This window comes from Canis lupus, chromosome 8 (genome assembly GCF_011100685.1).
Source record: "Canis lupus familiaris isolate Mischka breed German Shepherd chromosome 8, alternate assembly UU_Cfam_GSD_1.0, whole genome shotgun sequence".
Classification (NCBI taxonomy): Eukaryota; Metazoa; Chordata; class Mammalia; order Carnivora; family Canidae; genus Canis; species Canis lupus.
The window spans coordinates 33,732,119-33,759,505 of record NC_049229.1 but is presented as its reverse complement, the minus strand read 5'-3'; the positions used below and the strand labels follow the sequence as shown (position 1 = coordinate 33,759,505).

At 39.6% G+C, this 27,387-nt stretch overlaps 1 protein-coding gene across 7 annotated transcripts in view; it reads left to right on the top strand.

Moving 5' to 3' along the window:
* Window positions 1–27,387, top strand: part of ARMH4 (armadillo like helical domain containing 4) — a 164,513-nt gene that overhangs the window by 112,644 nt on the left and 24,482 nt on the right. The gene's annotated exons all lie outside the window — the stretch shown is intronic.

Below are 27,387 nucleotides of genomic sequence, written 5' to 3'. Positions count from 1 at the left end.
ATTTTGGGGGGGGGGCAAGGGGGCAGGAGTGAACTGATAATCTACTACATCATTTCCAAATGTGGAAAGTTGATTTTTATAACCAATTTGCAGACATAGCCATTCAGGGATGTGAATAATAAAAGGAGCTAAAAGCTTTTTACAAGATCTCTTTTCAGTATCCACTTGCCTCTTACTCTTGATTCCTATTCGTCCTCTAGCACCTGTGTCACATTCATTATCATCCTGAAAAGAAGAATCTTTCGGGCCACTTAAATGTTTCAATGACATACAGTTCATTAGAATTCAGAAAAAGCCAGCAGTTTTCAAAGAGAAATGTGACAGTCTCTTTCACTTATTCTTTCTTTCTTTTCTTTTTCTTTTTTTTTTTTTACTTGAAGTGAAATTTCAGCTTCTCTTTGGAATTTCTTATGTATTCCTAAGGTGATTATTTTAGCAGAAAATGAACTGTTACCTCCTAAAACCAACCTGCATAGTTGACTAAAGGGAGTAAGGCAGGGGTTAATATTAGCCCATTTCTTCATTTTTGTTTGTTTATTCTGACTATGAAGCAGTATATGCTCAAAGCAAAAATTTTGGATAAAATATATAATCTTGGCATTATGCCCAGAAACAGCTGGGTAGGCTTCTGGCTCTGTCTACCACCCAAAAGAACCTTTATTTACAGCAGACCACAAAATCACTCAGAGGCCAGGGAATGGTGCAAGCGGTTCTGTTACCATTGCCCTCGGGTGGCCTTAGGCTGTGCTGACTCTCTTTACACGAGTCGTCAGAAGTCCCTCTTCCTTGGACTTCTCTGATTCTTCCTTATCACTCTCTGGCTGAGGCTCCATCTTCACCCTATGGTCTTGGGTTGGAAGCTCCACAATCAGATTTTTCATATTCGTGGTTTTCTTCCTGGTGTCTAGAACAATGCCTACCATGTAAAAGACCCTCGATCAAATTTGTTGAATAAATGAAGTTTTCAGAGGGAAGTGTAGACCCAGAAAAACAAATATGTTTATTGCCATCACTTTGCCTCTTTTTGCATCGTGTTGGTGCCTGAGGCCGGAAGGCCCTCTTCCCACCAGCAGATGATGGGAAGGCATGAAGATGAAAGGCGAGGCAACCCTCTCATGCCACTTTTCAAAAGCATTTGAAGAAGATGGGAACACTCATCCATGATTCCGCTACTCAGAGGAAACAAATGACCTATTATCTTCCAGTCGATGCATTTTTCCATTAGTCCACATTAGAATTTTTCCACTTTACATCAGTGCATTCTAGTTACATTGTAGATTCCTTAAGTAAAATGTATCTACTTATATTAGTAGTAACCATATTTATTTTATTTGTGGTAGTATTTACCTCTGATTCTAATGATTTTTGCATCACAGTGCTTCTAAAATCACAGTCTCAGAGTCAGTTTGTATCTTTAGTGTCAATGATAAGTCTTAGCATCATTGATCTTTGAGGATCCACGAATATAGTATCTGGAATTAGTATGTGTAGTAAATTGCTTTTGATTTTTTCCTCTTGGAAAAGTGACCAGACCAATCTTCCTTTATGTTTCAAAAATTATTCATCTGAAACTTTCAAAGCCGTCTTGGCCCCTACTTATCTCTACTTACTCTTGTTTTCTTTACATTTAAAAAATGTTTTATTGTGATAAAATTCACATAACATAAAATAACCATTAACCATTTTAAAGTGTGCAATTTAGTGGCACTTAATACATTCACAGTGTTGTACAACCATCATCTGTTTCTAGTTCTAAGACATTTTCATCACCTCAGAAGGAAATCTCGTGGGCAGCCCAGGTGGCTCAGTGGTTTAGTGCCGCCTTCAGCCCAGGCCCTGATCCTGGAGACCCAGAATCGAATCTCACGTTGGGCTCCCTGAATGGAGCCTGCTTCTCCCTCTGCCTGTGTCTCTGCCTCTCTCTCTCTCTCCATGAATAAATAAATAAAATCTTTTTTTTTTTTTTTTTTTTTTTTTAAAGAGGGAAACTTGTATCCATTAAGCAGCTCCTCCCTCATTTCTCTCTTCTCTTAGCCCTGGCAATCACTAGGTTGTTTTCTATCTCTGTGGATTTGCCTATTTTGGAATCCCTATTTACTCCAGAAGGTAACCATGAAAAGCAGGATTGGCTTTGTGACCTGGCATAGGATGTACAGGCATGGCTATGGCACATTACAACATGTTTAATATATACCAAGATACTAGTAATCAGAATTGACCGTGAAACATGCCTGTTGTTGGCAGTTGTAGAATTAACTTGGAGTTTCTGACAATTAGTGGGTGCTTTATGTGAAATAAATAAACAAGCGAAGCTACTACCAAGCAAGGCTATGGAGAGGAAATGTTAGGAGCAAGGCACAGCTCAATGAGGTCCTCTGCTGTAGGATCTCAGCTTTAAGATGTTAGCTGAGATTGTGGTCTTATCTCAGGGTTTGGCTAAAGAAGGATCTGCCTCCAAGCCCACATGGTTGTCGGCAGAATTCAATTTCTTGTGGGTGATGGACTGAGGACTTTAGGTTTTTGTTGGCTGAAGGTGGTTCTTTGTTGTGTAGGCCTCCTGGTAGGGCAGCTCACCACATAGCAGCTAGCTTTAAGAAAGCTAACAACAAAGAAAGCCGGCTAGTAAGTTAGACATTAGTCTTATGCAACATAATCATAGAAGTGACATCCCATCACATTTACCATATTCTGTTGGTGAGAAGCAAATCATAGTTTCTGCCCACACTCAAATGGAGTTATCAGGACACTCAAGGACATGAGTGTTAGGAAGTGGGGATAATATGGAGTCATACTATTTATAAATGGGTCATTCAGGGCAGCCCTGGTGGCGCAGCGGTTTAGTGCTGCCTGCAGCCTGGGGTGTGATCCTGGGGACCAGGGATCGAGTCCCACGTCGGGCTCCCTGCGTGGAGCCTGCTTCTCCCTCTGCCTGTGTCTCTGCCTCTCTCTCTCTCTCTGAATAAATAAATAAATAAATAAATAAATAAATCTTTTTTAAAAAATAAATGGGTCATTCAGTTACTTACATTTCTCTGCAGAGCTGGCTTATACCTACCCTCCCTTGAAGAGTAAATTAGGGAAAGAAACGAGCTCATTCTAAAGGACAATGTAGGCATGAGGGGAAGCGCTGTAAGAGTGTGCTGTGTATTTGCAGTGATGCATAGAAATCATCATGACTCACCATTTGTTTAGATCTTTCAAGGGAAACTGGAAAAAAGAATGACAGGCTCTGGAGAAGGTACTAAATGATGGTGATGCCTGGTGGGTTCAGCCTGAATGTCTGATTTGAGTCTTGAGACTTGAGGGAACAGAAGAATGGCTGCAATCACACAATAAGGCAATGTGGATAGATTCTCTGAAATCAGTGGCATTGTTTGCTAAAAATTTACCCTCCAAGGTCCAGTGTCAGCCAGACTTATTCGGAAGAAATCCTGAAACCATCTGAAGGACTCTATTTTGATGCAGAAAGAGTGAATTATACTTTACCTGGCAACATACTTTCTGTGAAACTTTTTTTTAATCTAAATGGTGTTACTCTGGGGGTGCCTGGGTGGTGCAGCTGGTTGAGCATCCAACTCTTGGTTTTGGCTCAGGTCGTGATCTCAGGGTCATGAGACTGAGCCCTGCATTGGACTCCATGCTCCCTCAACCTCTCCCTGCCCACACTCTCTCAAACGAATAAATAAATATATCTTTAAAAAATGGCATTTTTCTGCTTGATTAACAATACCATGTGTATGATTTTGCTCTGAATTACTTTTGAATCTTTAAAAAAATCAGTGACACATAGCACAGTATCACATATATGACAGGCACTAAATAAGAATTTGCTAAATTAATGACAGAATTAGAATATTTTGTACTCTCTGGTGGTAATTATAGGAAAGGAGTCTTTCAAACATTTTGAGTAATGGTTGACATTACTGGAATAATGTATTGTGTTTGTATTAAGAGTATGCTTGCCCCTTGACAATGTTGATGTCTTCTGCCCCAGCTGGGGAGTGTCATTTTTTACTTCCAATACTGTGAATACAGTGGTTGAATTTCAAGAGCAAAGATAGTGTGAATCACAAATGTCTTACAGCATTAGATACCCTTTGACAGCTACTACCTGCCCATTCTTTATTGGTGTTTTTAATTAGAGTTTTTGCTAAATTTTCATGCTTATGATACTATGTCAAACTAATCAGGAAGGAGCAGATAATAATTAAACATTTTGGGGAAAAGTAACGAATGTATAAATGTTATAAGTGGCAGTTTCTTTCATATAATAACTAATATTGTGCTGGAATTAAAGTAAAAAAATTTTTTAAAGTAAAATTTTAATGCCAATGTGTTAGGTGTTGGATCAACCTATTATTGATACTCTAAGTCTACCTAATTCTTACTTAGAAGTGTGTAGATTATCTGCACTGATCATTTACTCCCAGATTCGCTTTTGTTGCTAAGCTATTTCTAGGCTACTTCCTTGGACTGCTTCTTCCATTTGATATAAACTGAGGGTTACAAACTATTTTAAAAAATCATCTAAGAAAGTATCAGTAGAAAAACCAGCTAAATTCTAGCCAGGTGGAAAGTTTTTGTTCATTTTAGTGTTTACACAACTGCTTGCTTCTGTCAGTGTGTGTGATTGAGAGTTAACCGTGCAGCTTGACATGGGCATTGATTCTGCTTTCTTATTGATCAGGGGAGACATGAGCCGGGGAGGTTGTGATAGATGGATAGTACCAGAATGTTCCTGGCATAAAGCTCTGAGACTGTGTCCTTCTCCAACTCATTAAATCAAAGGAGAATACTAAAAATGATATGCCAGTCATGGCAAGCCTTTCTTAGGATACAGATAATCAGATTTTCTGCACATTTAGAAAGAACTATTACTTGACTACTGATCTTTAATAAAATGTTATTTTAAAAGAGCATGTAGATCATCTTTCCCATTTTTATCTTTAAAAACTCTTCCTTGGACTAAGTTTCCTGTCATGGGTTAAATTGTATCCTCCTCCCCCAAAAAGATATGTTGAAGTCTTAACTTCTGGGACCTGTTAATGCAACATTTGAAAATAGGGGCTTTGCAGATTTAATCCAGATGAGGTCTTTGGAAGAGCCTTAGTTCAATGTGACTGATGTTGCATTTCAAGAGGGAAGTTTGTACACAAACACACAAGGAGAATGCCAGTGGAGACAGAGACATAGACATGCAGGGAAGGAGCCATGTGAAGACTGAGGCCGAGATTGAAGGGATGCTGTTATAGCTAAGGAATATATGGGTCTACTAGAAACTGGAAGGGAGCATGACCCTTTCAACAACAACAACATTCATTCATTCATTTCAATTCCAGTGTGATCAACATACAGTGTTATATTAGTTTCAGGGGAACAATATAGTGATTCAGCAGTTCCATGTGTTACTCAGTGTTCATCAAGATTAGGTGTACTTTTTTTTAAATTCAATTTTTATTTATTTATTAAAAAGCCTTTATTTATTTATTTATTTATTTGAGAGAGAGAGTGTGAGCAGGAGGAGGAGCAGAGGGAAAAGCAACAGGGAGTTAGAGGTGGGGCATGATTCCAGGACTCTGGGACCATGACCTGAGCTGAAGACAGATGCTTAACCAACTGATCCATGCAGGTGCCCCTACATTTTGTTTTTTAAGATTTTATTTACTTATTTGAAAGAAAGAGAGAGGAGAGGAAGCACAAGCAGGGGAAGGGGCAAAGGGAGAAGCAGGCTCCCTGCTGAGCAAGGAGCCCGATATGAGACTTGATCCCAGGACTCTGGGATCACGACCTGAGCCGAAGGCAGATGCTTAACTGACTGAGCCACCCAGGCACCTCAAGATTAAGTCTACTTTTAATCCTCAGCAACTATTCATCTCCACCTACCTCCTCTCGATAATCATCTGTTTATTCTCTACAGTCAAAAGTTAAGGCTCTCTTTTTTGCTCCCCGCCTTTTTGTTGTTGTTGCTGTTGTTTCTTAAATCCCACATATGAATGAAATAATTTGCTATTAGTGTTTCTTTGATTTATTTCCTTTAGCATTATACTCTCTAGATCCATCCATGTTGTTGCAAATGGCAAGATTTCATTCTTTTTATGGCTGAGTAATATTCCATTGTATATATATGCCACATCTTCTTTAGATTGCTATGACGAATGTCAGAGAAATTACTGCCTCTGCTCTCCTAGGACTTTTATGGTCTCACATTTAGGACCTTAATTTATTTTGAGTTTGTTTTTGGGTATGGTATAAGACAGTGGTCCAATTTCATTCTTTTGAATGTAGCTGTCTAGTTTTCCCAACACCATTTGTTGAAGAGACTCTTTTTCCCATTGCATATTCATATTCTTTCCTCCTTTGTTGAAGATTAATCAACCATATAGTTGTGAGTTGATTTCTGGGCTTTCTATTTTCTTTTGATCTATGTACCTATTTTTGTGCCAGTACCATACTGTTTTGATTACTACAGCTTTGTAATATAACTTGAAGTCTGGAATTGTGATACCTCCAGTTTTGTTTTTCTTTTTCAAGATTACTTTGGCTGTTTGAGGTCTTTTGTGGTTCCTACAAATTTTAGGATTATTTGTTACAGTTTTGTGAAAAACACTGTTAGTATGTTGATAGGGATTGTATTAAATCTATAGATTGCCTTGGGTAGTATAGATATATTAACAATATTTGTTCTCCATGAGCATGGAATGTCTCCCCATTTCTTTGTGTCTTAAATTTCTTTCATTAATGTTTGATAATTTTTGGAGTGTAGTTCTTTTTCTTCTTTGGTTAAGCTTATTCCTAGGTATTTTATTATTTTTGCTGCAATTGTAAATGGAATTCTTTTCTTAATTTCTCTTTCTGCTACTTCATTATTAGTGTATAGAAATGCAATGAATTCCTGTATATCGATTTTGTATCCTGAAACTTACTTACTGAAGTTTTATCAATTCTAGTAGTTTTTGAGCAGAGTTTAGGGTTTTAGATATATAGTATCAGATCATCTGCAAATAGTGAAAGCTTTACTTCTTCCTTATCAATTTGGATGCATTTCATTTCTTTTTCTTGTCTGATTGCTGTGGCTAGGACTTCCAGTACTATGTTGCATAAAAGTGGTAAGAGTGGTAATACATCCTTGTCTTATTCTTGACCTTAGGGGAAAAGCTCTCAGTTTTCTCCCATTAAGTATGATATTAGCTGTGGGGGAAAAGCTCTCAGTTTTCCCCCATTAAGTATGATATTAACTGTGGGTTTTTCCATATAAGGCCTTTATTGTGTTGAGGTGTGTTCCTTTTTAACCAACTTTATTGAGGGCTTTTATCATAAATAGATGTTGTACTTTGTCAAATGCTTTTTCTCCATCTATTGAAATGATCCTATGGTTTTTATCCTTTCTCTTATTGATGTGATGTATCACATTGATTGATATGAAAATATTGAACCACCCTTGCATCCTGGTGATAAATCCCACTTGGTTGTGGTGAATGATTTTTTTTTAATGTATTGCTGGATTCAATTTGCTAATATTTTGTTGAGGATTTTTACATCTATATTCACTGAAGGTATTGGCCTCTAGTTCTCTCTCTCTCTCTCTCTTTTTTGGTATCTCTATCTGATTTGGTATCAGGATAATGTTGGCCTCATAGAATGAATTTAGAAGTTTTTCTCCTATTTTTTGAAACACTGTAACAAGAATAGGTATTAACTCTTCTTTATGTGTTTGGTAGAATTCAGCTGGTCCTGGACTCTTGTTTGTTGGGAGTTTTTTGATTACTGATTCAATTCAATGCTGGTAATCAGTCTGTTAATGTTTTCTATTTCTTTCTCTTCAGTTTTGGTAGGTTATATGTTTCTAGGAATTTATCCATTTCTTCTAGGTTGTCCAGTTTGTTGACATATAATTTCTCATAACATCCTCTTATAATCATTTGCATTTCTGTGGTGGTTGTTATTTCTCCTTTTCTTTTTTTTTTTTTTTTTAAATATTGTATTTATTTATTCGTGAGAGACAGAGAAAGAGAGAGAGAGAGAGGGAGAGAGAGAGAGAGGCACAGGCAGAGGGAGCAGCAGGCTCCATGCAGGGAGCCCGATGTGGGACTCAATCCCGGGTTTCCAGGATCACACCCTGGGCTGAAGGCAACGCTAAACCGCTGAGCCACCCAGGCTGCCCTATTTCTCCTTTTCATTTATGATTTTGTTTATTTGAGTCTTCTCTCTCTCTTTCTCTCTCTGATTAGTCTGGCTAGGTTTATCAATTTTGTTGATCTTTTCAAAGAACCAGCTGCACCTGATTTCATTGATCTGTTCTATTGTTTGTTTGTTTGTTTGTTTGTTTTTTAGTTTCTATATAATTTATTTTTGCCCTAATCTTTATTATTTCCTTCTTTCTGGTAGTTTTGGGTTTTCTTTCTTCTTTTTCTAGCTCCTTAGGTATAAGGTTAGGTTGTCTATTTGAGATTTTTGTCTTGCTTTTTGAATGAGGCCTGTATTGCTATAACCTTCTTAGAACCACTTTTGGTGTCACCTAAAGATTTTGGATTGTTGTGTTTTTATTTTCATTTCTCTCCATGTAATTTTTTATTTCTTCTCTGATTTCTTGGTTGACCCATTCATTGTTTATTGACATGTTATTTAACCTCCATATGTTTGTGCTTTTTCCAGATTTTTTCCTGTGGTTATTTCTACCTTTCAACATCTTGATTTTTGATTTGTAACCTCTAGAACTGAGAGAATACATTTCTGTTGTTTGAAGCCACTTAGTTGGTGGTACTTTGTTACAGCAGCCCTAGGAAACTAACACATCTCCTCCTTGAACTTCTGCTTTCATCTTCTCTTTCCCTTCATAGGCAACTGCAAGTTGACTAGATTGTACCACCCCACCAAAACTGTTCTTGCTGGGAGACTTCCTAGGAAGACTAAGCCTGCAGAGCCTGGAGCCCACTTACCAGGATTCAAGTCCAGACTCTGCTCTCTGCTAGCTGTATGAAATTATTTTACCTTCCTGTGTCTTATTTTATGTTTATCAATACAATAAGCCTATCCCTAGGAACTGTTTTAAGGCTTAAAAGAATTAATACAGCTAAAGCATTTAGCATAGTTTCTGACACATAGCTAACACTTAATGTGTGTTTATTTCTATAAATATAATTCTCCATATATGTTGTCCCTTTCAGTTCTTATGTTGCCTGACTCTCTGCAGCGCTGGACTCTACTGGCCACTTTATCCTCCATGACTCCTTTGTTCCACTACCTTCTGTTTGTCTTCCTTGCCTCTGGCTGGTACTTTTATAAGCTTCTCCTAGGAAGGCATTATAGCTTAAGGATAGAGTTCAAGTGTTAGAATCTAACACATCTAGGCTCAGTTCTCAGCTTCACAATTATTAAAGTAAGTGACTCTGAGCAAGTTAACCTCTATGAGCCCCAGTGTTTTCTGGAAATAATGGGGATAATCTTACCTCCTTGGGTTTGTGTGAGGAGTATATGGGATAATATAATCAGAGGGGCCCATTGTAAGCTAGATTCTGACTTTCACCTTCACCTCTGGCTCATCCTCTGACTCCCTTGTTGAAAGCTGTAGCGTAAGGCTCTGCAGTTGGTGTCATTCATAGCTCTAGAGGGAGTCATTCCCTTAAAGTGAAATGTGATAAGGCAGCCTCCCTCCTCCTCCAACTTTTGTTGTATTGATAGATCTCTGGAATATATGTAAGGTGCTGAGAAAAGTCTTATCAGATTGAAAATTCAGTCATATTTCATGTTTTAATCTCATAACCTCTATATTCAGTGGTTACTAGGTCCCATGGTTTTGATTTCTCCTATAGCTCTTAGAAATACCTTCTTTTTGAAGGAACCAGACTATAGCTTTGGAAGGGATAGTAGGGGAATCAGGCATGATGTCTGAGGGGAATCCACAGTTTCAGTCCTATTTCAGAAAAGATTGATTCTAAGACAGCTAGTGAGTTTAGCTGAGCAGGGCAGAAATCCACAAGTGGTCCTGTGTGGTATTATACAGGGAAGGTTGTCACTAGTAGAAGGTGGGCTAGAAGTATAAGAATTGGATTCTGGCAGGTAGGGTGAAGGGTCAAGCCTTAGATGAGGGACTGGAGTAAACCAGGCAGGATTTCAGGGGCTGCTCCTCAGTGAGCTGGAACTCAGGGAAGTCTCTGGTCTTAGACTGAGCAACTGATCAGAATTAAGAATTTGGATCCTTTGGACTGAGCCGTTCAGGGCTAAGGAGAGGGCTGCAAGGGACTGTGGGCCAAGATACTCATGGAGGAACCTCACCAGGTGGGAGCCCAACATGGCATGTGCTATACATATTCTGTGCAAACCCCATGGCAGCCCAAATACCTTAGAGATACCTTTCTCTCTGCTATTGATTGCTCTGAAGAAGCAGTGGTCTTTTGCAGCTAGGGAAATATTTTGTAAATAATATTTTGACTCAGAAATGCCCCATGTAGTTGCTTTACTATACATCTCTTAATACAGATTCACTGGGCACAGTATAGGGATAACCTACAAGATCAATGCTGTAGTTGTCCAGTTATTCCTTGCTACCAATATCTGGATCTAAGACTCACACATGCTGCAGCATCCAGTGATCAAACCACAGTTTTGGAGGAACATCGGCTATGTAGGGGTAAAGATAGTTTCAAAATCTTTATATTCCTACTGGGCCTTCACCAGTGTTTGCTAATGGTAGTCGATTTAGCTGTTAGAATTAGGACCAAATTGCCTTCCACAAGTTCCACGGTGTTAGAATAAAGAGGCAGATTGGTGTAGTGAGGGTACAAAGCCAAGAACAAGCTATTCCCTGTTAGTGACAGTTATGAGGAGACAACAGCAAAGCTGACTCATTAATGCTGCTTTTACTACCCTGTTTAGGAGACTCTAGAGATGAATTACTCAGTCTTTTCAGTGTAGGCAAGACAAGTAAGAGAGTGAGCAAAATATAGCTCAGGAAAAGTCAAAGTAAAGTTGAAATTGTGATCATATTGAATGACAGTCAAAAACTAATATGACGTAGATTAAAATGGACAGTAGTCCAATGGACTTAATGTAAAGACATTGAAAGCATTTTTCCTTTTTGCAGATTCTAGGACAGTTTTGTGTTTCAGTTGGTCTGTATCTCACTTTGTTTTCTGTGTATGGACAACATGGCTTAAAACTGTAAACAGCCTCTTGACAGATCCTGTTACTTACTTTTTCAATTGCTTGAAAACTGGAGCCGTGGTCACGAGGGAGTCAACCAGGCTCTTCAGAAATACCGGGGAACTCACACATAATGCAGCATCCAGGGTTTTATATTCTGTGCACATTGAAGGATGTTGCCTTTGGAAAAATGAAACAGAGTATAAAATTTTTCCTATGCATTAATAACTGCTGGCTCTGCTCAAAGCCCATAGACTGCAGCTGGTTATTAATTCCCCATAAATGCCATACACAGGGAGAGTTATTGCTTCAGAGCGTTTTCAGTGGCATATTTTTGGTGAGTGATGTGGTGTGAATTGGTATTTACGGGATACTTTTGAGATGATTAGTGTCCAAAGCATTAGTTGAGTCATTTCCAGTAGTCCATTTGGAGCCCTATCTGTAGGCGGCAGCTGAAGAGACATGTTGAATCTACATTCCCTAGACCTTGGGAATGCATACTTAATGGAAAAGACTGGCCATAAATGTTTACTTTAAAATTAGAGCTTGCTCTGTGATGAGATTTAGCATCCTTGCCAGGGCTTTTCTGAAATCTTGCCCTGCTGTCTAGGGTCTGGCAAAGGATTTGGCAAAGTGGCCTGGCATCTGGCATTCAGCAGGGCCACCTCGAGCACGACCTCCCAGACTTATATGTACCTTGGGAGACATGAAGCACCAGAAAGGCTATTAAGATGTTTTATGCAGCTTTTTCCTGTTCCCAAAGACTCTCACCCTTAAACTGTGTTAATGCAGCTCTCTTCTGATAATCCTTTGTATCCCACAGACCCTTCTCTTTGTGTCTCTAGGATGGGTTATATGCCTATGTGCTCTTTTTGCTTCTCTTGACATTACTCAGCACTTAAAGATTTCTGCTATAGGAATCGGTCCCCTCCTTCATGTGTCCTTAGGGCTTGTCCCAAAGACTCTCCCCAGTTCTCTTTCCATATGGCCAATGATATAGTATTCCTGTGCTTGCTTCTTTGATTTTACTTCTAATTTAACTTGTGAGCAAGGCTACAATGAAAAACAATGGTGGAAAAGAATTGACTTTCCTATCTTTCCATTCTGGGACAGTTATTAGTACTGTCTCGCTTTGCTGAAGAAGAATAAAGAAGCAGATTTGAACAAGAGAAAGCATAATAATCTATGGCATTCTGAAGCTCTGTGCATTTGAGTTTGTGGGTGTACTGTGATTGTTGTATATTGCTTGTTTAAACTTTCACATTATGCTGTTCCTTCAGAGCAATACAACCCTTATTTCTCTAGCAAGCTCTACTGTATAGTTCAAATTTGAGAGTGAGAATGGTCACATAGATGGTAGTACATGAATGACAACTGGGTTTTTGTACATTTGTTGCAGACTGTTAGAGCCGTTCCTTTAAAGATCATCTGGTTCAGGTAATATATTTTACCCTAGAGGACACTTAGGCCCTGAGAAGCTAAATAGCTTGGCCGGAGTTACAACCTGTGAAAATCCCAGATCTCTTGTCTCTCATCCAGTGTTTACAGTCGTCACATTTAACTGCTATGCTTATTTCATTCACCTGATCCCTGCCTCCATCAACAAACACACACACACACACACACACACACACACGCACCCACACATGTACACATGGAATGTGGCATTTTTAATTTATTCATTTGAGAGACAGAGAGAGCACAAGCAGGGGAAGAGGCAGAGGGAGAGGGAGAAGCAGGCTCCCTGCTGAGCTGGGATTGACCTGGGGTTTGATCACAGGACCTGGAGAACCTGACCTGAGTCAAAGGCTTAACCATTTGAGCCACCCAGGCACTCTAGGATATGGCGTTTTTAAAAAAAGATTTGTTTATTTATTTTAGAGAGAGAGTGGGGGAAAGGGAGAGGGAGAGAATCCTTAAGGGGACTCCCTACTGAGCACAGAGCCTGATGGGGGGCTTGATCCTACTACCCTGAGATCATGACTCAAGCCAAAATCAAGAGTCCAGTGTGTAACCGACTGAGCCACCCAGGTGCCCTGGATATAGCATTTTAGAAAAGAGCACTGGCTTTAGAATCACTCAAACTTAGGTTTGAATTCTACTCAACAATAACCACTTATATATTTAGTTAATTTATCCTTCTAAGCTTTCTTTTCTCATGTGTAAATCAAAGATAATAAGATTTCTAATCTCTTAGGGTTGTTGTGAGGATTAATTAATTTTTTTAAGATTTTATTTATTTATTCATGAGAGACAGAGAGAGAGAGGCAGAGACACAGGCTGAGGGAGAAGCCGGCTCCATGCAGGGAGCCCGACGCGGGACTCGATCCCGAGTCTCCAGGATCATGCCCTGGGCTGAAGGCGGTGCTAAACCGCTGGGCCACCGGGGCTGCTTGAGGATTAATTAATTTAATGTGTATGTAAGTTGTTTAACAAATTGGCACCTGATAAGTGCCCAATTACATGTCTATCTATCTGCTCAATAAAATCTTTAGCTGTATCTCCACCCATGTATACCAGGAACTTAGCTGAGTCAAGGAATTAATGCAAAATGATACTTATTATTAAAGTAGGAAAGCATCAACCTTCTTATTATAACTTCTTTTTTTTTTTAAAGATTTTATTTATTTATTCATGAGAGATACAGAGAGAGGGGGGGTGGCAGAGACAAAGGCAGAGGGCGAGGCAGGCTCCATGCAGGGAGCCCGATGCGGGACTTGATCCCAGGGCTCCAGGATCACACCCTGGGCCGAAGGCAGGCGCCAAACAGCTGAGCCATCCAGGGATCCCCTATAACTTCTTATTATATATATTAATATTTATTTCTTCTTAATATATATATTATATATATTTCTACAATTTCATTTAACTTCATTTTGGTTACATTTTATTGGTTATATACTAAGATTGGCTAGGATGAGGCTAGGTTGTTATAACAAAGAGACCCAAAAATAATTCGGTGGTTTAACAAAGGGAGAAGGTTGTTTTTTTTTTTTTTATTTTTTTATTTCTCACATAAAAACCCGAGGGAAGTATTCCAGGTTAGAGGGTGGCTCTGCTTCAAGGGTGGTTCAGGGATGCAGGTTTTTTTAGAGTTGCTACTCTGCATCCACTAGGGTGTGGTTCATATTGGGGTTGCAGTTGTGAGGGAGGGGAAGGCGAGTGTGAAGGAGTTTTGTTTGGACCCCAAAGTCACATGTCACTTCCACTGACATTTTCATAGGCAACAACGTGGTCCCAAGGTCATCTCTAACAGCAAAAGAATAGACAACTAGGACAGCGGGGTAGCATGTGCCCAGCTATGGGTCTATTGCTGCAGAAGAAGAGGAGAATGGACTTTGGTGGGCAATTAGCAGACTTTGCCTTAGAGCCCAATTCCAGAAAGCCAGTACTGGTGAGGAGGTGTGGCATGGTAGAAGAAAAAGTTAGGCAGGAGCCTGTTTTCTCTAGTTCTTCCAGGGACTTGCATTGTGGCCTTGACCAAAGAACCTATGTCCTTGCACCTGTGTTTCCTGGGACCATTCCTAGAGGGACAATTCCCTCTAGTCATGTGAAGCCTTCTCTGACCATCCTGCCTCAAACGTTCTCTTTCTCTTCCTAAGGCTTCTCTCTTCATTGTGCATCTCATGGCATACAACTCATACAACTTTATTTGTTATATTAAAGCCTGTCATAGGGGTCACCTGGGTAGTGCAGTCTGATAAATGTCCAACTCTTGGTGTTGGCTCAGGTTGATCTCAGGATGGTGAGATTGAGTTCTGAGTCAGGCACCACACTGAGCGCAGAGTCTGTTTGAGATTCACTATCCCTCTACGCCCCTCCACCCCCCCACTCTGTGCGTACACTCTCTCTCTCAAATAAATAAATAAATCTTAAAAAAAAGAAAAACAAACCTCACAGCACTTTGCAGGTATCAAAAGATCAAAAAAAATCTTTATGGGTCAGTTGATAAATATGAATCACTTGGAGCTCATTGGAGAAAGAGACTATGGATATGAAGGTACTGCAGAATGATTTTCTTTGGAAATGGAGCAGAGCTGAGAGAATAACCTCTAAGGTCTTTTTTGAGCTCACATTTTATGATTCTATGACTCAGCAGCTCTTGAGTTGGGAGGAATCCCATCTTAGTTCCCTCTAGTGACATTCCCTCTAAAAGATTTTTATCATCAAGTTGGACTTGATGACCGTTTCCATCTCTAGTGTCTTCTGCAAGGTCAATTTAATACATATTAAGCTTTAGAAAAAAATATTCTTACCTGTACGAATACAGCTATATTTAAAAATCCTTTAGCATTCTAGGTAAGGGTCTGAGTGCTCACAGGATATTAACGTGCAGGGACGTATAGTTTGCTGAGCTTTTGAATCACATTTTGTACATTTAAATCCTAAAACAAATCCCTCAGAGGTTCACTTTAAAAACAATGTATTAAGCCTTAATTCTATAAAAATTGGAGTCTCTAACTTTGAGGTCATCTTCCATAAACATTGTCCCTGGTGGGGCCAAATAATGTAAAAAGCAGTACTTGTCTAAATTTCATCAAGTGCTTGAATCCTCTGGGGAATCTGATCAAAATGCAGATTCTGATTCATAGTTGTGTGATTGCATCTGAGACTGCATTTCTAACAAGCTCCCAGGTATTCCCTGATGCAGCTGGTCCATGGACCGAGGTTTGAACAGTGAAGTAAGGAATATTACCTGTTAACATGGCACTTTAAAGATGCTCTGCTACTGGTTAATTAAATATGAGGTAATTATGTTGCCTCACATTAAAGTTATTTGCATATATGATCCCTTTTAGACTATAAGATTCTGGGGTGCTTGGGTGGTTCAGTCGGTTGAGCATCTGACTTGATTTTGGCTGAGGTCATGATCTCAGAGACATGAGATTGAGCCCCACCTGGGGCTCTGATCAGCATGGAGTCTGCTTGTCCTTCTCCCTCTGTTCCTCCCAGCACTTACAGGCTCTCTCTCTTTTTCAAAGAAATAAATAAAATCTTTAAAAAAAGACTCTAAGATTGTGAAACCTAGAAAAGAGCTTGTTTATTTCACCTCACTTTCTCCTATGAATTTAGCATAATTTCATGTACCTCATAAGTCTTTAAAACTATTTTTTAAAGATATTTTTATTATTTGAAAGAAAGAGTGAGCATGAATGCGGAGGGGAGAGGCAGAGGGAGAAGCAGACTGAGCAGGGATCTTGATATGGGAGTTGATCGTAGGACCGATGAGATCATGACCTGAGCCAAAGGCAGCTGCTTAACTGACTGAGCCACCCAGGCTTCCCTACAACTATTTGTTTAATGAATGATTGAAAAATTTAACTGAGTTCTTATTTTGTTCTAAGAAGCAAGTAAAGGATGCATATATCGGCTTGACTTGGGACATATTTTGTTGCTGTCTCTATCAGAATTAATAAATGAGAGGAAACATGGCTTCTTAAGGAGTCAAACTGGAAATATTTTTCCTTATGCTTTAGTTTCTCTCTGTAGTGAAGAACACTGATACATACATTAGTGTGTGGCTTGGGCAGTCCTTAGGACTCCAGATAGTCACAGCAGCCATTCATATTAAAGGCACTTAGCCGGGCAGCCCCTGTGGCGCAGTGGTTTAGCGCCGCCTGCAGCCCAGGGCGTGATCCTGGAGACCCTGGATCGAGTCCCACGTCAGGCTCTCTGTATGATGCCTGCTCCTCCCTCTGCCTGTGTCTCTGCCTCTCTCTCTCTCTCTCTCTGTCTTTATGAATAAATAAATTAAAAAAATCTTAAAGGCACATAGCCTTCTATTGCTTTTTCCATTTTGACATGGGAGCACAGTCTGTGCCTTTCTTGAAATCCAGGTCCAAGGGAAAGGGTGCCTCTACTGTCTGACCCAGGACAGGTGGGAAATAATAAGTGTTTTTGGTTGTCCTGGACCAAATCAGATGAAATGAAAGGACTTAAATGGTGAGGCATGAAAATTATATTTTAATCTTAATTTTCAATGTGATATTTTTGTGCTCAAACCATCACAAAAATTTCTTTCTTTTTTTTAATCACAAAAATTTCTATGTAATACTGCAGACCTTGGTAATCTTACTGGCAAATGAAGCTCCCACATAATTGCTGTACAACAAACAAACAAACAAACAGTCTTTGCATTTTATATAGTCAGGAAGCCATATAGATATGACCTTATAGGTAGCTGACTCTTCATTGCACATTTCAAGATGATTTCAAAGCTTTTCATATCACTCAGTTGGTCAAGATAGAAATGGAGAGGAGTGGTAAGTGGCCTGAAATAATGTCATAGAATCTATGGACCACTCACTTCCTTATGAGAAGTGAAATGGCTTATATGATCATGCCAAATGTACTTAGCTGCATCCTCCACTTCACAGGTAAGAGTCACAGCTTGGCTTTGCCATCACTCACGTTCTTTACCAGAACATGAGCCCTGGCCAAGATTCAGTGTCTTGGTTTTCTTACCTGTAAAATGAGGATTTGTAGGATATACACTCCTTGAGAGGCATCAAGTCACAACCTTAATTTCTCAGCATCCTAACTCCAAGAAGCCAAATCTCTGTGGCTCTTTAGAGCTTACGGTCTAGCAAATGATAGCATATGCTAGATTTATAAATACTGAATGGCATAGGAAAGTGAAAGACATTACATAAAGACACATGCATGACTGTCACAAGAGGATGGTGATGCAACTTGATGTGACCCGCAGCACGTATAGACATTCTTTCCTAACCAAAGTAATAGAAACTTAAGTGAGAATCCTGCAGTGCTAGAAACACTCCATCATGCTTCCAGACACTCTGACTGTCTTTATGACACCTACATTTTAGTAAGGGGAAGGGGACAGACATTAATCAATCAATTATCAGCCTTTAAATTACAATTATGATAAGTACCTTGAAGGAGAAGAGTAGGTGGCCAGAGATCATATAGTAGGGGCACTGACCTGAGGGGGTCAGAGAAGGCTTTCCCAGGCAATGTATTTGTGAACTTAGCATGTAGGCAAAGATGGGTAGAGGCTGAGAAAGGATTTTAGGCAAAGGAAATGAATTTGTGAAGGCTGGAGGCAAGAACAAGTATTTGAGGACTAGAATCAAAGCCAGTGTGCCTGGGGTTAAGAGCAAGCATGTGGGCTGGTGAATCAAACAGGGACCATATCCTGTAAGACCTTGCTGCCAGGACACAGTTTCAGGATTTCATGCTGTGGATCATAGGAAGCCATAGAAGATTTCGAATGTGCTATTTGAATTTTAAAGACATCACTTTGGCTATAGGATGTCTTACAAGGAATGCTATACAAAGAGTGGAAACAGAGTAGAAAAGGAGCAAGAGCAGATTCAAGGATGCCAATGAGAAGCTCGTCAGAATAAAGGGAAAGAGGAACACTGGCTTTTATTGGAACAGGGGAAAAGTAGATGGAATCCAGATTAACTGAAGGGTTAATCAAAAGATCTTGGTGACTGGATCTTGGGATGGAGGGAGGGTAAGTGTTAAAGAGGACTCATAGGTTTTTGGCTGATATAGTTGGGTGGGTAGTAGTGTCATTACTAAGACAGGAAGACAGGGGAGGGTATAAGTTAGGAGTACAGTAGGGGAGGGAAGAGGAAGAGATCATGGGTTAAATTTTAAGTGCATGAGAGGAGAGATATGTTTGGATCTTAGAGGCTGAATTTGAACTACATATTTTATAATGATCCACATTGGATGGCAACTGATGCCATAGGAGTAGATGATAATGCCTAGAGAGCAAGTTTAGAGGAAGAAGGAAAATGGCCTGGAATAGGACCCTGGGACAGAGAAACTTGAATAATTCAAAGGTGAAGTAGAGTAGGTCAAACCCTCAAAGGAGGCTGAGGAGAGGAAGGAGATAGGTGAAAAGTGTAGAGTCACAGAAGGTAAGGAAAGGGCTGTTTCAAGGTGGAGGGAGTGGCCAATTGAGGGGATACAGCAGAGTAGTAGACAAACAAGCACACAAACAACAAACTGAAAACACTTTGATAAAAAGCCCTAAAGTCAAGAGGCAGTTTAAATCAAATACTTCTAGAATACCCCCATGAACCTGGATTTTTTTTTTTTTTGGCTTCTTTCTTTATAAAATGGGGATGGCACTAGAATTGTTTTGAAGACTGCATGAAATGTTTGCAAAATATTTAACACAGAGCTGGCACCCTGTAGGTGTACAGTAGACGTTAGTGGAAGTAATAACGAACAAAGGAATATGGCCCTCCTTGGATTGAACCCAATTTGAGTAAAGCAGCCAAGTGTTTTATACCAGCCTCTGCAACCTTGGAGAAGGGTCTGTTTGTCCCTTCCCCTTTCCACATTATTGTATCTGCAGGGTTAGATGGTGTTGTACTAACAGCATTTGCCTTGCCAGTTGGAAAATCCAAGCACAGAGATTAAGGCCATCTGGAAAGTGCTCCACTTAAAGCCAAGTTAGAAGGTGAATGCCATGCTGTGGGGCCTGAGATGTGCAGTGTAGACAAATTACTGAGAAATCTGGGTTTGAGTCCATTGTTTTTGTTATCTATATGAGAATACAGATGGGTACAAAAGCTTTTATCAAAAATGCTAATGGGTGGTATCATTCACTCCTGAACCATATAGGAATGTTGCATCATAAGGGGAACATTAACTCAGATTCAGGATCAGGATTCAGTAGTTGAGACTTAAAAAAGCAAATGTTGGTCCTGTTTCGAGCTCTAGTGGAGGTGCCTGAGCTATTAGAAGGGTGAACTTGATATGTGGCACCTCATGTCATGAGCCGTTCACTTTGAAAACCCTCAGAGGGAAGGGAGACCCCCCTTTCCCCGCCCGGGGTTTCTGCAGTAGTGAAAAATACCCCTCAATGGAGGCCTTCAATCATTATTTGTGACAGCCGTCTTTGCCACCATGGGGCCTCCACCATTTGTCATATTAATTCTCACTTGGTCTTCCCTGTGAGATTGTAAGCTCCTTGAAGGCAGGAACAGGGTCCTAATCATCTCTGTACCTGCTGTTTGGCAAGTACCTGGTCACAGAAGAAGCTCAATAAATTGTTGAAATGAATCAGCCCAGGGAATTTATGTAGGCTTATCAGGTTCAAACTATTTGGTTCTTCTGGGTCTACATCTTTCCTTCTACTTTGTAACCTAAAATAGATACTTTTGGTGCGGAAACCATCAAATATAAAACTTGTGCTGACACAGACGGAGAGAGAGGCTCTTTGAAAAAAAAAAGTGAAATGTGAGTGTCTATGATTATGACATTTTTTTATAGCTCAGAAACAAGTATATCTTGCAGCCGGGAAAGATCATCTATTCTCTATGGCACGGTCTTTGATTTTACGTAAGTTTCTTGTTCTCTCATCAGTGAGGCTTAAGCTATTTTGATCCTAAGTCCAGTGGGTTGATTTCTTATTTATGAAATAAAAGGTTTAATTATGAGGACAAATCACTTCCAAGTTGCATTTGAGTGTCTTTCTTCTTAACTCCATGTCAGTCCCTTAAAAAGATGATTTTCCTCTGCACTTCCTTCTCTAGCTCCCCTGTGTCATGTCTCCTGTATCTTTCTCCTATTACTTACGTGCTCACATTCTTTTTTATTTGCCTCAGTTCTTCTCATTTCCCACATTTTCTTTCTGATTTGTTGTTGTTGTTCCCTTAAGAAAAAATTGCCCTTCACATTAGAAAAAGTGCCAAGATCTCTCCAGATGCAGACAGGCATAAAATGCTGACTGTCACGGTGAATGAATATTCAGATACTTTGAAGGGCAGAAGAAAGCCATGTTGGTCAGTAATACAGGGATATTGTTTAGCATTATGACACAGATCTCGTTTTAGACAGCCTCCTATTCATTATGTCCAAATAAGTTTTCTGAAAAGCATACGATTCATTGGAGTAGTGCAATCATTTAATTGTTGTGCTTCACCTGTGATGGAGTCTATAGCTACTTAATGTAGCTTGATGTCTTTATATTTTCAGAATGTGAGAAGTAACTATTAGTTAATAAAATTCATTTAAGGACCTGGTAGATGACAAGATAAAGATGCAGTTGTCTTTGAGGAAGAAGCCTTGGGTTTTTCCTATCATGAGCTTTTGTGACTTTAACTCTCCAGGGAGTGTCACTTTTACCTCTCTTGTGAGGAGTCCTCTTGGGCAGCATGTATAAGTTTATACTCAGCTGACTGGGGTTCCTTTTTGCAGGATTCTACTGGAGCTAAATAGGCAACTGAAACAGCTTCCTCCCTGTCACACCGAAGGCTGCAGACATTTTCCTTTTCAGCTTAGAGAGTTATTTCTAAGTTCTGCCTGACTCGGCTTCAGACCTGTCACTCATCTGGTTTCTGTCCTATTGGTAGCCACCCAGATTTTTCTATTTTACCTCGATTTTTCTGGATGGATGCCTATTTAGGTGGTTTGCCTGGCTTTTTGCGTTGGTGAGTCCCTAAGGCCCCTTTTCCCTGTCTCTATGCAGTGAAACGTCCCATCCCTCATTGAAGCTCCTAATTACGGCAACTCTTGCCAGCCTGGATCCATTGATTCAGATTCTTTACTTACTTGTTAGAAGTAGAGAGAAATCTTGGAATGCAAATACCTCACTTGAAAAGGTATATAGTTAGTGGTAAAGAACACAGGCTCTGGATCCAGACTTTTTGGGTTCAAATCCTGGGTCTGCCCCTTATGAGCTGTGTGATCTTGGGCAAATTGCTTACCATCTCTGCCCAGTTTTGTTGTCTGCACGATGGAGATAATGGTTGTATCTATTGTACCTGGGTAATATGAAGAGTAAACAAGTTAGTTTTTGTCATGGACTTAAAACAGTGTGTCTGCTATATAGTAAGCACAGTATAGTGTTAACTGTTACCAAGAATTTGCAATCAACACTCACTGAATCTGACCCTGCCCAGAAGAAGGCAAAAGGATTAGATTGATGTTTATCAAAGTGAGGTCCACAAGGTTACTATGAGAAATTTTAAATCTTGTGCTCACATTTGGTTAAAAATGTTAACACCTCAGGATAAGCATATTTTATTTAAAAATTTTTTTTAAAAGATTTTATTTATTTATTCATGACACACACACACACACACACACACACACACACACACACACAGACACAGGCAGAGGGAGACGCAGGCTCCATGCAGGGAGCCCGATGTGGGATTCAATCCTGGGACTCCAGGATCACGCCCCGGGTGGAAGGCAGGTGCTAAGCCTCTGAGCCACCCAGGGCTCCCCAGGATAAGCATATTTTAGATTATTTAGATGACTCCTTATAGATGAGTATGCATGTGATTGGAAAGCCTACATTTGCATTGTGTTTATGATCACATTTTCATGCAGTGAAGGCCATGACATTGAGACAGACTGCAGGAAGGCAGGCCTGGTCATGGCTCTTGGAGAGAACAGTGGAGGGGAATAGAGTCCCCTACAACACATGTGGCCTGAGCATGCCACACTGTCACATACCAGTTCTGTGGCAGTCAGTGACCGGTGGTGTCATTTTGAATTTTATTTGGATTCTAATTTAATTTGTGAATTTTTAATTTCACAAACTAAATTTAAACACTAAAACTAAATTTGTTTTAGTTTTATAATCCTACAAAAGAGCTATCAGGATTATGGTTTTATGTTTAGACTTAGGTTTTTATTTAAGTAACATTATAATAAAAACAATTTGCTAGAGCCTGAGGATAATAAGCCGTTTTATCTTGTAAAAAGGGTCTGTCCATATATCCCTCAAACTTGGGAAATATTAGACTCTCTGTGGTTCCCAAATGCCAGTTCACAAATTGTGCTAGTCAGGTTACAAAAAAAAAAAAAAAAAAAAAAAAAAAAATTAGGGGGAGATGTGTGGGGAACTTGTTAGAAATACAGACTCTTGGGCTATGTCTTGGAGCTGCTGGGGCAGGCCTGTGAATCTGTATTTTTGCTGAGTTGTCAGGTAATTCTGCTGAGCAACAGGTTTGGGCCTTTTGGGAGCTGATGACCTCTCGATGCTCTTCATAGTCCTAGGATCTTAGAATTCAGGGTCTTCACCTTCAAAATTGAGATAATCATACTTGTCCCTGTCTTGCTGCACAAGGGAGTAGTGAGAATTAATGAGGCAATTTTCATAAGTGTTCTTGGAAGAAAAGTACCACTAAAGTGTAATATATCAAGGCTAGAATTGAGCTAGATCGTCTCAGCATGCAAATCGTTCCATAGGAACAAAGAGGTGACTCAAGGCCTTAGGATCATCAGCAGGCTGATTTTTGCTCCCGGGGATCCAGTTTCTAAAAGGGTTGGTTGATCCTCAGCATGGAATCAAGCCCTGTGAAACCTGGTGTATTAATGTGAGAATTATAAATCAGTAACATGGTGGCAGTGGAGGCAGGAAGGCTGGAGGGAAATGTCTATGGTAAGAAGTCCTATGCATATTATATTAGTTTCTTGGGCTGCAATAACAAAGTACCACTTGCTGGGTGGCTAAAAACACGAGAAATGTACTTTTTACCTTTCTGAGGGCTAGAAATCAAAATCAAGGTGTTGGCGGGGTTGGTCTCTTCTTGAGGCTCTGAGGGAGAGTCTGTTCTATAATCCTCTCCTGGTTTCTGGCGTTATGGGGAATCCTTGGTACTCCTTGACCTGTAGATGAATAATTCCAACCTCTGCCTGTCATCAAAGGGCTCTTTTCTTGCATGTCTGTGTTTTCATGTGGCCCTGTCCTCTCTATGTGCCTCTCCCTCTTCTTCTAATGAGAACACAACTCATCTTGGGTCAAGGGCCCATCCTCCTCCAGGATGACTGCATTTTAAGTCAACTAATTACATCTGCAAGCACCCTTTTTCCAATTAAGTCATATTCTGAGGTGAGAATGATACATACATGCTATCCCCAAGGTGTCCCATAACAACTGATTTAGCGCACAATGTACCAGAAGTAAGATTTCTTCTAAGGGTCCTATAGAATCTAACCAACACATTCAAAGAGGTTTCAGTCAGAAAATGTGTTCCAAAAAAAAAAATGTGTTCCAAATTTCAACTTGGGGTGCTAAGAGCCCATTTTTCTCTATCAACTCTTAGAAGCTTCATATTTGTGTTTATTTCTCTCATTTCAGTTTTTCTGTGCTTATTTACATTTCTGTCTTTTTTTTTTTTTTTTAGGTCGTGTTCCTGTTCCTTATTTTGGCTCTAATATTACTTTTTATGTTGTTACTATACCTGAAATCCCTTGTGGAAGAGTATGGGGACGGGAAATACTCTGTGATGTGCAGGGTATTTTTCCCTCTTCCCCATTAAGATTTACTTGTCACAATCCTGTTTTGGTAGCATCTTTTCTGCAATTCTAAGTTATATCTAGCCACCCAGTATATTAGATTCTCTATTGTGAATGTGGAGTTCCTGTGTATTCACTTCATATCCTACAGTATTTTGTCAGAGGAGGTTTCAGGAATGACAGGATATCCTAATGGGTTGACATTGTATAATCTTCAAGTCCTATTATTGAAATAAAGTCTTTGTGTTGGGTCTAGGTCTCAATTCTCTTCTTCCCATTTCAGGTTCCTTAATGGGCCACTGTCACCTGTTCAGTGAGTCCTCGGCCTTAACCCTTAAAGGAGTCCTCCTTCCTTTGGATGACAAAGAGTTTATGGGAAATATTTTTTAAAAAGTTCTCTGAAAAGACCCTTTATGCAATCAGCTGTTAGATATTGGTAAAGTGTTGTAAATGTAGTGTGTCCAAATATCTTCAGAATAATCAGGTCTGAATAAACTCAGTTGAATAGGCTTTTATTTTTTTCTTTGATTAGAAGGTATTATATTAGTTCATGTCCTCTGGGAAGCAGAGTCAAGATGAGATTGTGTGTATAGGAGATTTAGTGTGAGGACACTGGAGATGGATGAAGGGAAGGGCATAGAAGTAGGCTGGGAGAGCTTTCAAACTTTTTGGCACATGTCTAACTTCTGTGAAAAGACAGGTGGAAGGAAGGAGGACTGAGGAGGAAAGGACTCAGCTGACAGCTCAGTTCTGAGGATGTTTTGGCCAGGCTGATGGTGAGTTCTTGAGGCAATGTTTCCTACTGTAGGACCTCTCTGTCCCTCACGAATGGGCCTGCACTTGTACCCCACCATGTTCAGCCAATGTCTGGGAGCCACTCAGGGGAAATATGGACAGTGCACAATTGTGGTTGTGGATCCAGGTGGGGGGGACAGGTGACCCATTCCCCCGCCCATGGTGGGAAAGCCAAGCAGTGCAATTCTGTGGTTTTCACTGGGGTCTCCTAAGAGATGCATGAACTTGGATGGTAGAATTACATCCTTATTTTCACTAACTTCTGACTGAATTGTATTGTTCTCTCTAATTATGGGTGGAGCCAGGAGCCATACTAGTATTAGCAGCGTGTCTTTCTCACCAATAAATACTACTGATATTTTTATATCAACATTATAGTTGTTACAGATAATCTCAATATGTCATTTATGCTCCTTATTACTTTGAAATTATAGTAGCTGTTAGACCTGCTGCTAGTTCTCCTTATATAATGACAGTAAAAAGACATATTTACTATTACATCACAAATTTAAAAAATAATTTGATAATGGGATTTAAGTGTAATTGTTTCTTTATAGTTCTATATATCTTCTTTTATGCATTTATAAACATTATTCTGAGAGGGGGGTCCATAGTCTTCATCTGACAGAGGGGTCCATTGCTCAAAAATGGTTAAGAACCCCTCATGCAGATAGTACTCAGTAGGATCATATAAATTATTTTAGCTTAGATATCTTTTATCTGGCTCCAAATATATGAGAATAATAGCCTCAGTCCTTAAAAGAATATATTATTGTAGAAGATGATTCATTAATTCAACAAAGAGTGTCTCCCATATGCTATGAGGTGCTATGAGGTGCTGGAGGTGCTGGAGCCACAGCAATGAGCAAGACAGACACAACCCCTGTCTCAGAGAGTTTCATCAAGTAACAAGAAAGGCAGTTATCTAACAACAATTATGATTGTATTACCATGTTAACAATATGGGAACAACAGGATGCTCTGGGTATCCAAGGAGAGGGACCTCTTGTAGGGGCCAGAACAGACCTCCCTGAAAAGTACTCTTTCAGCCAAGGCTGAAGTGAATAGAGGTGAGTTGGGAGAAGAGGAGGTGGAAGCTGAGGTTATAGTAAGTGTGAGGATTTGGAGGTAAGGCACACTTAACTTGTAAGAACTGAAATCATACAGACCACATAAGTCACATGAAGTTTAGACTTCTTCCCAAAGGCAATAGGAAGCTTTGAAGGGGTTTTAAGCAGGGAGTGGTATGATCAGATTGCCTTTCAAAAAGATTGCTTGGAAAAAACCAGTGAAGGCTCTCATAGTGCTAAGGGGAAAATGAAGGCAGCCTCCTGTGAAGTGTATAGTGGCAGAAAGTAGCATCAAGAAAGACTGTTCCTGTTATTCTTGTTAGACTTCGTTTTGGCCCTATGTGAATGACTGGGTCTTGAATTTCAATTTGTTAGTCTATCGTAAACCACATTAAAATCTTGGAAGCATTTTTCTTAGAGTTAAGACATTCATAGTAGCTGCAATTTTCTCTGAAGTCTATTGCAGATGCCTCTATGTGAACAAGAAACCTCACACAAGCCTTGGAAAAGAATTTCTTCATAATACTGGGCCACAGATAGAGTGGAGGTTGTTTGGTTAGGTTCTTAGTGTACATTTGTTACTTGCTGCAGCATTGATGGCCTTTAGACTTCTACATTAAGAGGAAAGTAAATTTATCATTAATAATGTAGATGCTTATATTGCCAATTAAATGAAAGATCTCTGTCTTTTTCTTCATAAGAAACTCATAATGGGTTCAAGGTTTGTTACTAGGTAAAAACAAGTCCATTTTGGTTGATGGCTAATTCAGGACCATGCGAAGTTAGGCAACTCATAAAAGTGTTTGCATGGAATTGAGTCTCTGGGATAATCAGATTTTATTTCTAGAGTCTAATTGATGCCCAGACCTTTGGGGTTTAATTATGTCTGCTGAAAAAATACAATTCAATTTCTCTTCCTCCCTTTTAAACATAACGCAGCCTTTATTTTAATTTATAAATATTCAAGACTTTATATTTTCTGACACAGTACTTATATTATTTAGATACTTAATTAATGTTGTATTCTTCTTCTAATGGATTAAAAGCACATCAAATAAGAAATGTAGGTAAGAGTTTCTTTCTAGCTCCTCTGTTTATGGCCTGGCAGTTGACTTGTACATTTTATGGTTACTCCAGAGAAATA